We start from the raw sequence: 10,000 nt of genomic DNA, 5'->3' as shown, positions 1-10,000 counted from the left end.
TTACCCGAGGGACACGCTTTTCGCAAGGCACCTTCCACTAGGGAAGCGCAGGCAACCCGAAGGCGAGTCGAAGACAACCCGAGGGACATGGAGGAATGCACCAGTGGAGTTCGCTGCACATGCAGGGATCCGTCCAACTCGCACAAACCGAACACAACTCACGCGCCACGACGTACACTGTGCACCAGCCCCCCAAAACGAATCACCCCCCGAAGGACTAAGAAGCCCGACGAACGCGCGAAAACATTTAGAGAGGCCGAGCAAGCACCGGTTAGCGCGAATGCAAATAACAAACGCAACAGGCAAATTTCGAGGGACATACTTTTCGCAACAAGCTTCCACTAGGAAAGCATAGGCAACTCGTTCGAACGTCAAAGCCAACCAAATGGCAATTACCCGAGGGACACGCTTTTCGCAAGGCACCTTCCACTAGGGAAGCGCAAGCAACCCGAAGGTGAGTCGAAGACAACCCGAGGGACATGGAGGAATGCACCAGTGGAGTTCGCTGCACAGGCAGGGATCCGTCCAACTCGCACAAACCGAACACAACTCACGCGCCACGACGTACACTGTGCACCAGCCCCCCAAAACGAATCACCCCCCGAAGGACCAAGAAGCCCGACGAACGCACGGAAACATTTAGAGAGGCCGAGCAAGCACCGGTTAGCGCGAATGCAAATAACAAACGCAACAGGCAACTTTCGAGGGACATACTTCTCGCAACAAGCTTCCACAAGGAAAGCACAGGCAACTCGTTCGCACGCCAAAGCCAACCAAATGGCAATTTAACCGAGGGACATGCATTTCGCAAGGCAACTTGTACAATTACCCGAGGGACATGGCATGCTTGCCAAGGCCGTGGCTTGGCATGCTTGCCAAGGCCGTGGCATGACATGCTGCTGGCCAAGGCCGGGCATGCCATGCTGCTGGACAAGGCCGTGGCAAGGCATGCTGATGGCCGAGGCCGTGGCAAGGCATGCTGATGGCCGAGGCCGTGGCAAGGCATGCTGCTGGCCAAGGCGTTGGCATGGCATGCTGCTGCTGACCAAGGCTTGGGCTTGCCATGCTGCCGGCCAAGGCCGCGGCATGCCATGTTGCTGGCCAAGGCCGTGGCATGGCATGCTGCTGGCCAAGGCCGTGGCATGACATGCTGGCCAAGGCCGGGGCATGGCAAGCTGCTGGCCAAGGTCGTGGCATGGCACGCTGCTGGCCAAGGCCGGGGCATAGCACGCTGCTGGCCATGGCCGTGGCTTGGCAAGGTTGCCAAGGCCGGGGCATGGCGTGCTGCTGGCCAAGGCTTTGGCATGCCATGTTGCTGGCCAAGGCTGTGGCATGGCATGCTGCTGGCCAAGGCTGTGGCATGGCATGCTGCTGGCCAAGGCCGTGGCATGACATGCTGGCCAAGGCCGGGGCATGGCATGCTGCTGGCCAAGGTCGTGGCATGGCATGCTGCTGGCCAAGGCCGTGGCATGACATGCTTGCCAAGGCCAGGGCATGGCATGCTGCTGGCCAAGGCTTTGGCATGCCATGTTGCTGGCCAAGGCTGTGGCATGGCATGCTGCCCTAGGCCAACGTGCCACCGCCACCGCCGCGGGCCGCCACTCGACGCATCCCGTGCTTGGCTATGTAGTTTCGATGCCACAAGCCAATGCCACAAGCCAAGCGATGGCATGTGCCAAGCGCCCGCCTAGGCATAGGCGTGGCCTGTGGCCTGGCCATGCTGGCCAGCCTTAAGGGAGGTGCCCCCCCCTTATAATAGCCTGTTAAGCCCTTTTCAATCTGGCAGGAGGAAACATCAAGCATGTTCGAGGAGTCATAATGGGGTTTTTTTAAAAAGTAATGGTTTTTTGCCAAAACTTTCAACATGAAAGTTGTATGAAATAATTTAATACACCATAAAAAAAATTATAAAAAAATATTTGGCCACCGGAATATTTTATTTTAATTTATTTCAATTTTAATACTTAAAAAATAATAAAAATTACTAAAAATACTCAAAAAATTCTAGAAAAATTCCAACAATTATAAGATGAGGCACTAGTAATTATAGTAATTTTTTTAATTATTTTTTATTTTTAATTTATTTTATTATAATTTTTATGAGTAAATAAATAATTAAAAAGCCCGACGAACGTGCAAAAACTCTTAGAGAAACCCAGCAAGCATCGGATAGCTCGAATGCAAATAACAAACGCAACAGGCAACTTCCGAGGGACATACTTTTCCCAACAAGCTTCCACTGGGGAAAGCACTAGCAACGTGTTCGCAAGTCAAAGGCAACCAAACCGGCTATTACCCGAGGGACAAGCATTTCGCAGGGCAACATATACGTAAGTCAAAGCCAAACCAAATGGCAATTACACGAGGGACAGGATTGCTTGCCAAGGGCGTGGCATGCGATGTTCTAGCCCAAGGCCAAGGCACGCCACGCTGCGGGACAAGGCCGTGGCAAGACATGCTGCTGGCTTTGGCTGGGCTGCCTTGGCCGTGGCATGGCATGCTGCTGGCCTAGGCCTTGGCATGGCATGCTGCTGGCTTTGGCTGGGCTGCCTTGGCCGTAGCATGGCATGCTGCTGGCCTAGGCCTTGGCATGGCATGCTGCTGGCTTTGGCTGGCAGCCTTGGCCGTGGCATGGCATGCTGCTGGCCTTGGCCTTGGCATGGCATGCTGCTGGCTTTGGCTGGCCTGCCTTGGCCGTGGCATGGCATGCTGCTGGCCTTGGCCTTGGCATGGCATGCTGCTGGCTTTGGCTGGCCTGCCTTGGCCGTGGCATGGCATGCTGCTGGCCTAGGCCTTGGCATGGCATGCTGCTGGCTTTGGCTGGCCTGCCTTGGCCGTGGCATGGCATGCTGCTGGCCTAGGCCTGGCATGGCATGCTGCTGGCTTTGGCTGGGCTGCCTTGGCCGTGGCATGGCATGCTGCTGGCCTTGGCCTTGATATGGCATGCTGCTGGCTTTGGCTGGGCTGCCTTGGCCGTGGCATGGCATGCTGCTGGCCTAGGCCTTGGCATGGCATGCTGCTGGCTTTGGCTGGGCTGCCTTGGCCTTGGCATGGCATGCTGCTGGCTTTGGCTGGCCTGCCTTGGCCGTGGCATGGCATGCTGCTGGCCTAGGCCATGGCATGGCATGCTGCTGGCTTTGGCTGGGCTGCCTTGGCCGTGGCATGGCATGCTGCTGCCCTTGGCCTTGATATGGCATGCTGCTGGCTTTGGCTGGGCTGCCTTGGCCGTGGCATGGCATGCTGCTGGCCTAGGCCTTGGCATGGCATGCTGCTGGCTTTGGCTGGCCTGCGTTGGCCGTGGCATGGCATGCTGCTGGCCTAGGCCTTCGCATGGCATGCTGCTGGCTTTGGCTGGGCTGCCTTGGCCGTGGCATGGCATGCTGCTGGCCTTGGCCTTGGCATGGCATGCTGCTGGCTTTGGCTGGGCTGCCTTGGCCGTGGCATGGCATGCTGGTGGCCTAGGCCTTGGCATGGCATGCTGCTGGCTTTGGCTGGCCTGCCTTGGCCGTGGCATGGCATGCTGCTGGCCTAAGCCTTGGCATGGCATGCTGCTGGCTTTGGTTGGGCTGCCTTGGCCGTGGCATGGCATGCTGCTGGCCTTGGCCTTGGCATGGCATGCTGCTCGCTTTGGCTGGCCTGCCTTGGCCGTGGCATGGCATGCTGCTGGCCTAGGCCTTGGCATGGCATGCTGCTGGCTTTGGCAGGCCTGCCTTGGCCGTGGCATGGCATGCTGCTGGCCTTGGCCTTGGCATGGCATGCTGCTGGCTTTGGCTGGCCTGCCTTGGCCGTGGCATGGCATGCTGCTGGCGTAGGCCTTGGCATGGCATGCTGCTGGCTTTGGCTGGCCTGTTTTGGCCGTGGCATGGCATGCTGCTGGCCTAGGCCTTGGCATGGCATGCTGCTGGCTTTGGCTGGCCTGCCTTGGCCGTGGCATGGCATGCTGCTGGCCTAGGCCATGGCATGGCATGCTGCTGGCTTTGGCTGGGCTGCCTTGGCCGTGGCATGGCATGCTGCTGGCCTTGGCCTTGATATGGCATGCTGCTGGCTTTGGCTGGCCTGCCTTGGCCGTGGCATGGCATGCTGCTGGCCTAGGCCTTGGCATGGCATGCTGCTGGCTTTGGCTGGCCTGCCTTGGCCGTGGCATGGCATGCTGCTGGCCTTGGCCTTGGCATGGCATGCTGCTGGCTTTGGCTGGCCTGCCTTGGCCGTGGCATGGCATGCTGCTGGCCTAGGCCATGGCATGGCATGCTGCTGGCTTTGGCTGGGCTGCCTTGGCCGTGGCATGGCATGCTGCTGCCCTTGGCCGTGATATGGCATGCTGCTGGCTTTGGCTGGGCTGCCTTGGCCGTGGCATGGCATGCTGCTGGCCTAGGCCTTGGCATGGCATGCTGCTGGCTTTGGCTGGCCTGCCTTGGCCGTGGCATGGCATGCTGCTGGCCTAGGCCTTGGCATGGCATGCTGCTGGCTTTGGCTGGGCTGCCTTGGCCGTGGCATGGCATGCTGCTGGCCTTGGCCATGGCATGGCATGCTGCTGGCTTTGGCTGGGCTGCCTTGGCCGTGGCATGGCATGCTGGTGGCCTAGGCCTTGGCGTGGCATGCTGCTGGCTTTGGCTGGCCTGCCTTGGCCGTGGCATGGCATGCTGCTGGCCTAGGCCTTGGCATGGCATGCTGCTGGCTTTGGGCGGGCTGCCTTGGCCGTGGCATGGCATGCTGCTGGCCTTGGCCTTGGCATGGCATGCTGCTGGCTTTGGCTGGCCTGCCTTGGCCGTGGCATGGCATGCTGCTGGCCTAGGCCTTGGCATGGCATGCTGCTGGCTTTGGCTGGGCTGCCTTGGCCGTGGCATGGCATGCTGCTGGCCTTGGCCTTGGCATGGCATGCTGCTGGCTTTGGCTGGGCTGCCTTGGCCGTGGCATGGCATGCTGCTGGCCATGGCCTTGGCATGGCATGCTGCTGGCTTTGGCTTGCCTGCCTTGGCCGTGGCATGGCATGCTGCTGGCCTAGGCCTTGGCATGGCATGCTGCTGGCTTTGGCTGGGCTGCCTTGGCCGTGGCATGGCATGCTGCTGGCCTTGGCCTTGGCATGGCATGCTGCTGGCTTTGGCTGGGCTGCCTTGGCCGTGGCATGGCATGCTGGTGGCCTAGGCCTTGGCATGGCATGCTGCTGGCTTTGGCTGGCCTGCCTTGGCCGTGGCATGGCATGCTGCTGGCCTAGGCCTTGGCATGGCATGCTGCTGGCTTTGGTTGGGCTGCCTTGGCCGTGGCATGGCATGCTGCTGGCCTTGGCCTTGGCATGGCATGCTGCTGGCTTTGGCTGGCCTGCCTTGGCCGTGGCATGGCATGCTGCTGGCCTAGGCCTTGGCATGGCATGCTGCTGGCTTTGGCTGGGCTGCCTTGGCCGTGGCATGGCATGCTGCTGGCCTTGGCCTTGGCATGGCATGCTGCTGGCTTTGGCTGGGCTGCCTTGGCCGTGGCATGGCATGCTGCTGGCCATGGCCTTGGCATGGCATGCTGCTGGCTTTGGCTCGCCTGCCTTGGCCGTGGCATGGCATGCTGCTGGCCTTGGCCTTGGCATGGCATGCTGCTGGCTTTGGCTGGGCTGCCTTGGCCGTGGCATGGCATGCTGCTGGCCTTGGCCTTGGCATGGCATGCTGCTGGCTTTGGCTGGGCTGCCTTGGCCGTGGCATGGCATGCTGCTGGCCATGGCCTTGGCATGGCATGCTGCTGGCTTTGGCTTGCCTGCCTTGGCCGTGGCATGGCATGCTGCTGGCCTAGGCCTTGGCATGGCATGCTGCTGGCTTTGGCTGGGCTGCCTTGGCCGTGGCATGGCATGCTGCTGGCCTTGGCCTTGGCATGGCATGCTGCTGGCTTTGGCTGGGCTGCCTTGGCCGTGGCATGGCATGCTGGTGGCCTAGGCCTTGGCATGGCATGCTGCTGGCTTTGGCTGGCCTGCCTTGGCCGTGGCATGGCATGCTGCTGGCCTAGGCCTTGGCATGGCATGCTGCTGGCTTTGGTTGGGCTGCCTTGGCCGTGGCATGGCATGCTGCTGGCCTTGGCCTTGGCATGGCATGCTGCTGGCTTTGGCTGGCCTGCCTTGGCCGTGGCATGGCATGCTGCTGGCCTAGGCCTTGGCATGGCATGCTGCTGGCTTTGGCTGGGCTGCCTTGGCCGTGGCATGGCATGCTGCTGGCCTTGGCCTTGGCATGGCATGCTGCTGGCTTTGGCTGGGCTGCCTTGGCCGTGGCATGGCATGCTGCTGGCCATGGCCTTGGCATGGCATGCTGCTGGCTTTGGCTCGCCTGCCTTGGCCGTGGCATGGCATGCTGCTGGCCTTGGCCTTGGCATGGCATGCTGCTGGCTTTGGCTGGGCTGCCTTGGCCGTGGCATGGCATGCTGCTGGCCTTGGCCTTGGCATGGCATGCTGCTGGCTTTGGCTGGCCTGCCTTGGCCGTGGCATGGCATGCTGCTGGCCTAGGCCTTGGCATGGCATGCTGGTGGCTTTGGCTGGGCTGCCTTGGCCGTGGCATGGCATGCTGCTGGCCTTGGCCGTGGCATGGCATGCTGCTGGCTTTGGCTGGGCTGCCTTGGCCGTGGCATGGCATGCTGCTGGCCATGGCCTTGGCATGGCATGCTGCTGGCTTTGGCTGGCCTGCCTTGGCCGTGGCATGGCATGCTGCTGGCCTAGGCCTTGGCATGGCATGCTGCTGGCTTTGGCTGGGCTGCCTTGGCCGTGGCATGGCATGCTGCTGGCCATGGCCTTGGCATGGCATGCTGCTGGCTTTGGCTCGCCTGCCTTGGCCGTGGCATGGCATGCTGCTGGCCTAGGCCTTGGCATGGCATGCTGCTGGCTTTGGGTGGGCTGCCTTGGCCGTGGCATGGCATGCTGCTGGCCTTGGCCTTGGCATGGCATGCTGCTGGCTTTGGCTGGCCTGCCTTGGCCGTGGCATGGCATGCTGCTGGCCTAGGCCTTGGCATGGCATGCTGCTGGCTTTGGCTGGGCTGCCTTGGCCGTGGCATGGCATGCTGCTGGCCTTGGCCTTGGCATGGCATGCTGCTGGCTTTGGCTTGCCTGCCTTGGCCGTGGCATGGCATGCTGCTGGCCTAGGCCTTGGCATGGCATGCTGCTGGCTTTGGCTGGGCTGCCTTGGCCGTGGCATGGCATGCTGCTGGCCTTGGCCTTGGCTTGGCATGCTGCTGGCTTTGGCTGGGCTGCCTTGGCCGTGGCATGGCATGCTGCTGGCCTTGGCCTTGGCATGGCATGCTGCTGGCTTTGGCTGGCCTGCCTTGGCCGTGGCATGGCATGCTGCTGGCCTTGGCATGGCATGCTGCTGGCTTTGGCTGGGCTGCCTTCGCCGTGGCATGCCATGCTGCTGGCCTTGGCCTTGGGGCTGGGCTGCCTTGGCTGCGGTTCTTATCACTAGACGTGCGTTGCGTGCGAAGGCGTGCAAAGGCGTGCAAAGGCGTGCGCGACCATGCGCGCAACACGCGCACCGTGGTCAAAAGACCACGCGCGCGGTATTCGCACAGGCCACGCTGCCCACGCCGCGGGCATGCCAGGCCGCCCAGGCCGTGCGCATGCCATGCCGTGCTGCCCAGGCCGGCTGCATGCCAGGCCGCCCAGGCCGTGCGCATGCCATGCCGTGCTGCCCACGCCGCGGGCATGCCAGGCCGGCTGCATGCCAGGCCGCCCAGGCCGTGCGCATGCCATGCCGTGCTGCCCACGCCGCGGGCATGCCAGGCCGGCTGCATGCCAGGCCGCCCAGGCCGTGCGCATGCCATGCCGTGCTGCCCATGCCGCGCGCATGCCAGGCCGCCCACGCCCGCGCGCATGCCACGCCATGCTGCCCAAGGCCGCGCCCAGGCCGCCCAAGGCCGCGCCCAGGCCGCGCAAGGCCGCGCCCAGGCCGCGCAAGGCCGCCCAAGGCCGCGGTCCAGGCCGCCCAAGGCCGCGGCCGAGCCGCCCCAGGCCGCAGCCCAGGCCGCGGTCGAGCCGCAGTGCATGTAACCCAAGGCCGCAGCCCAGGCCGCGCCCAACATGGGGCGTACCTGCCACTGCCTTGCCCTGGGCAAGGGAGGTGCCCCCCCCTTATAATAGCCTGTTAAGCCCTTTTCAATCTGGCAGGAGGAAACATCAAGCATGTTCGAGGAGTCATAATGGGGTTTTTTTAAAAAGTAATGGTTTTTTGCCAAAACTTTCAACATGAAAGTTGTAGGAAATAATTTAATACACCATAAAAAAAATTAAAAAAAATATTTTTTTACAGAAAATATTTTATTTTAATTTATTTCGATATTAATACTTAAAAAATAATAAAAATTAATAAAAATAGTCAAAAAATTATGGAAAAATTCCCATAATTAAAGGATGATTCACTAGTAATTATAGAAATTATTAAATTATTTTTTTCATTTTTTTTATTTTATTTTGATTTTTTTATGCCAAATAAGGGCTTTAAAAATTCGAAAAGCTCCAGAAAAATTGCAAAAAAATAGGGAATGACATTTAAAATTGATTGTAGTGCATTTTTAATTGTGTTGCACGGTTTGGGTAAGATTATAAAAGAATCATGTTCAAAAAGATCGATCGAGGCGGTGGCACGCCATGGCCTTGGCCTTGGCCTTGGCCTTTGCCCGCGGCCTTGGCCTTTGCCTTGGCCTTGGCCATGCCTTGCACAGGGACTTGGCCTTGCCCACTGCCTTGGCCTTGGCTTTGGCCTTGGCCTTGGCATGGCATGGCATGCTCGCCGAGGCCGTGGCATGCCTTGCTGCTAGCCAAGGCCGTGGCGTGGCATGCTCGCCCAGCCCGTGGCATGCCGTGCTCGCCCAGCCCGTGGCACGCCATGTTGGCCCAAGGCATTGGCATGGCATGCCGGCCAAGGCATGCTGGCCAACGCTGCACAAGGCGGTGCCATGGCATGGCATGCTGACCAAGACCGTGCCATGGCATGCTGGGCGAGGCCGGGGCATGGCATGCTGGCCGAGGCCGTGGCTTGCCATGCCGCCACGGCCGTGGCATGCCGGGCAACGGACCGGCATGGCCCAGCCCGTGGCACGCCATGTTGGCCCAAGGCATTGGCATGGCATGCCGGCCAAGGCATGCTGGCCAACGCTGCGGCACGGCGTGCTGGACAAGGCGGTGCCATGGCATGGCATGCTGACCAAGACAGTGCCATGGCATGCTGGCCGAGGCCGTGGCATGGCATGCTGGCCGAGGCCGTGGCTTGCCATGCCGCCACGGCCGTGGCATGCTGGGCAACGGACCGGCATGGCATGCTGGCCGTGGCGGTGGCACGACATGCTGGCCAAGGCAGTGGCATGGCATGTAGGCCAAGGCTAAGGCATGGCACGCTGTGGCATGGCACGCTGGCCAAGGCAGTCGCAAGGCATGCGGGCCGAGGCCGCGGCACGGCCCGCTGGGCAACGCGGTGGCATGGCATGCTGGGCAACGCCGTGGCAAGGCATGCGGGCCGAGGCCTTGGCATGGCATGCTGGCCGAGGCCGTGGCATGGCATGCGGGCCGAGGCCGTGGCATGGCATGGCATGCGGGCCGAGGCCGTGGCATGGCATGCGGGCCGAGGCCGTGGCGTGGCATGGCAGGGCATGTTGGGCAACGCCGTGGCAAGACATGCGGGCCGAGGCCGTGGCATGGCATGTTGGGCAACGCCCTGGCAAGCCATGCGGGCCGAGGCCGTGGCGTGGCATGTTGGCCAAGGCTAAGGCATGGCACGCCGGGCCGAGGCCGTGGCATGGCATGCGGGCCGAGGCCGTGGCATGGCATGCGGGCCGTGGCCGTGGCATGGCATGTTGGGCGACGCCGTCGCAAGGCATGCGGGCCGAGGCCGTGTCATGGCATGTTTGGCAACGCCGTGGCAAGACATGCGGGCCGTGGCATGGCATGGCATGCGGGCCGAGGCCGTGGCACGGCATGCGGGCCGAGGCCGTGGCATGGCATGTTGGGCGACGCCGTAGCAAGGCATGCGGGCCGAGGCCGTGGCCGTGGCAT

This window comes from Camellia sinensis, chromosome 6, assembly GCF_055761805.1.
Source record: "Camellia sinensis isolate YWXY chromosome 6, ASM5576180v1, whole genome shotgun sequence".
Lineage (NCBI taxonomy): Eukaryota > Viridiplantae > Streptophyta > Magnoliopsida > Ericales > Theaceae > Camellia > Camellia sinensis.
The sequence above is the reverse complement of the archived record's forward strand: the minus strand, read 5'-3'. Positions refer to the sequence as shown.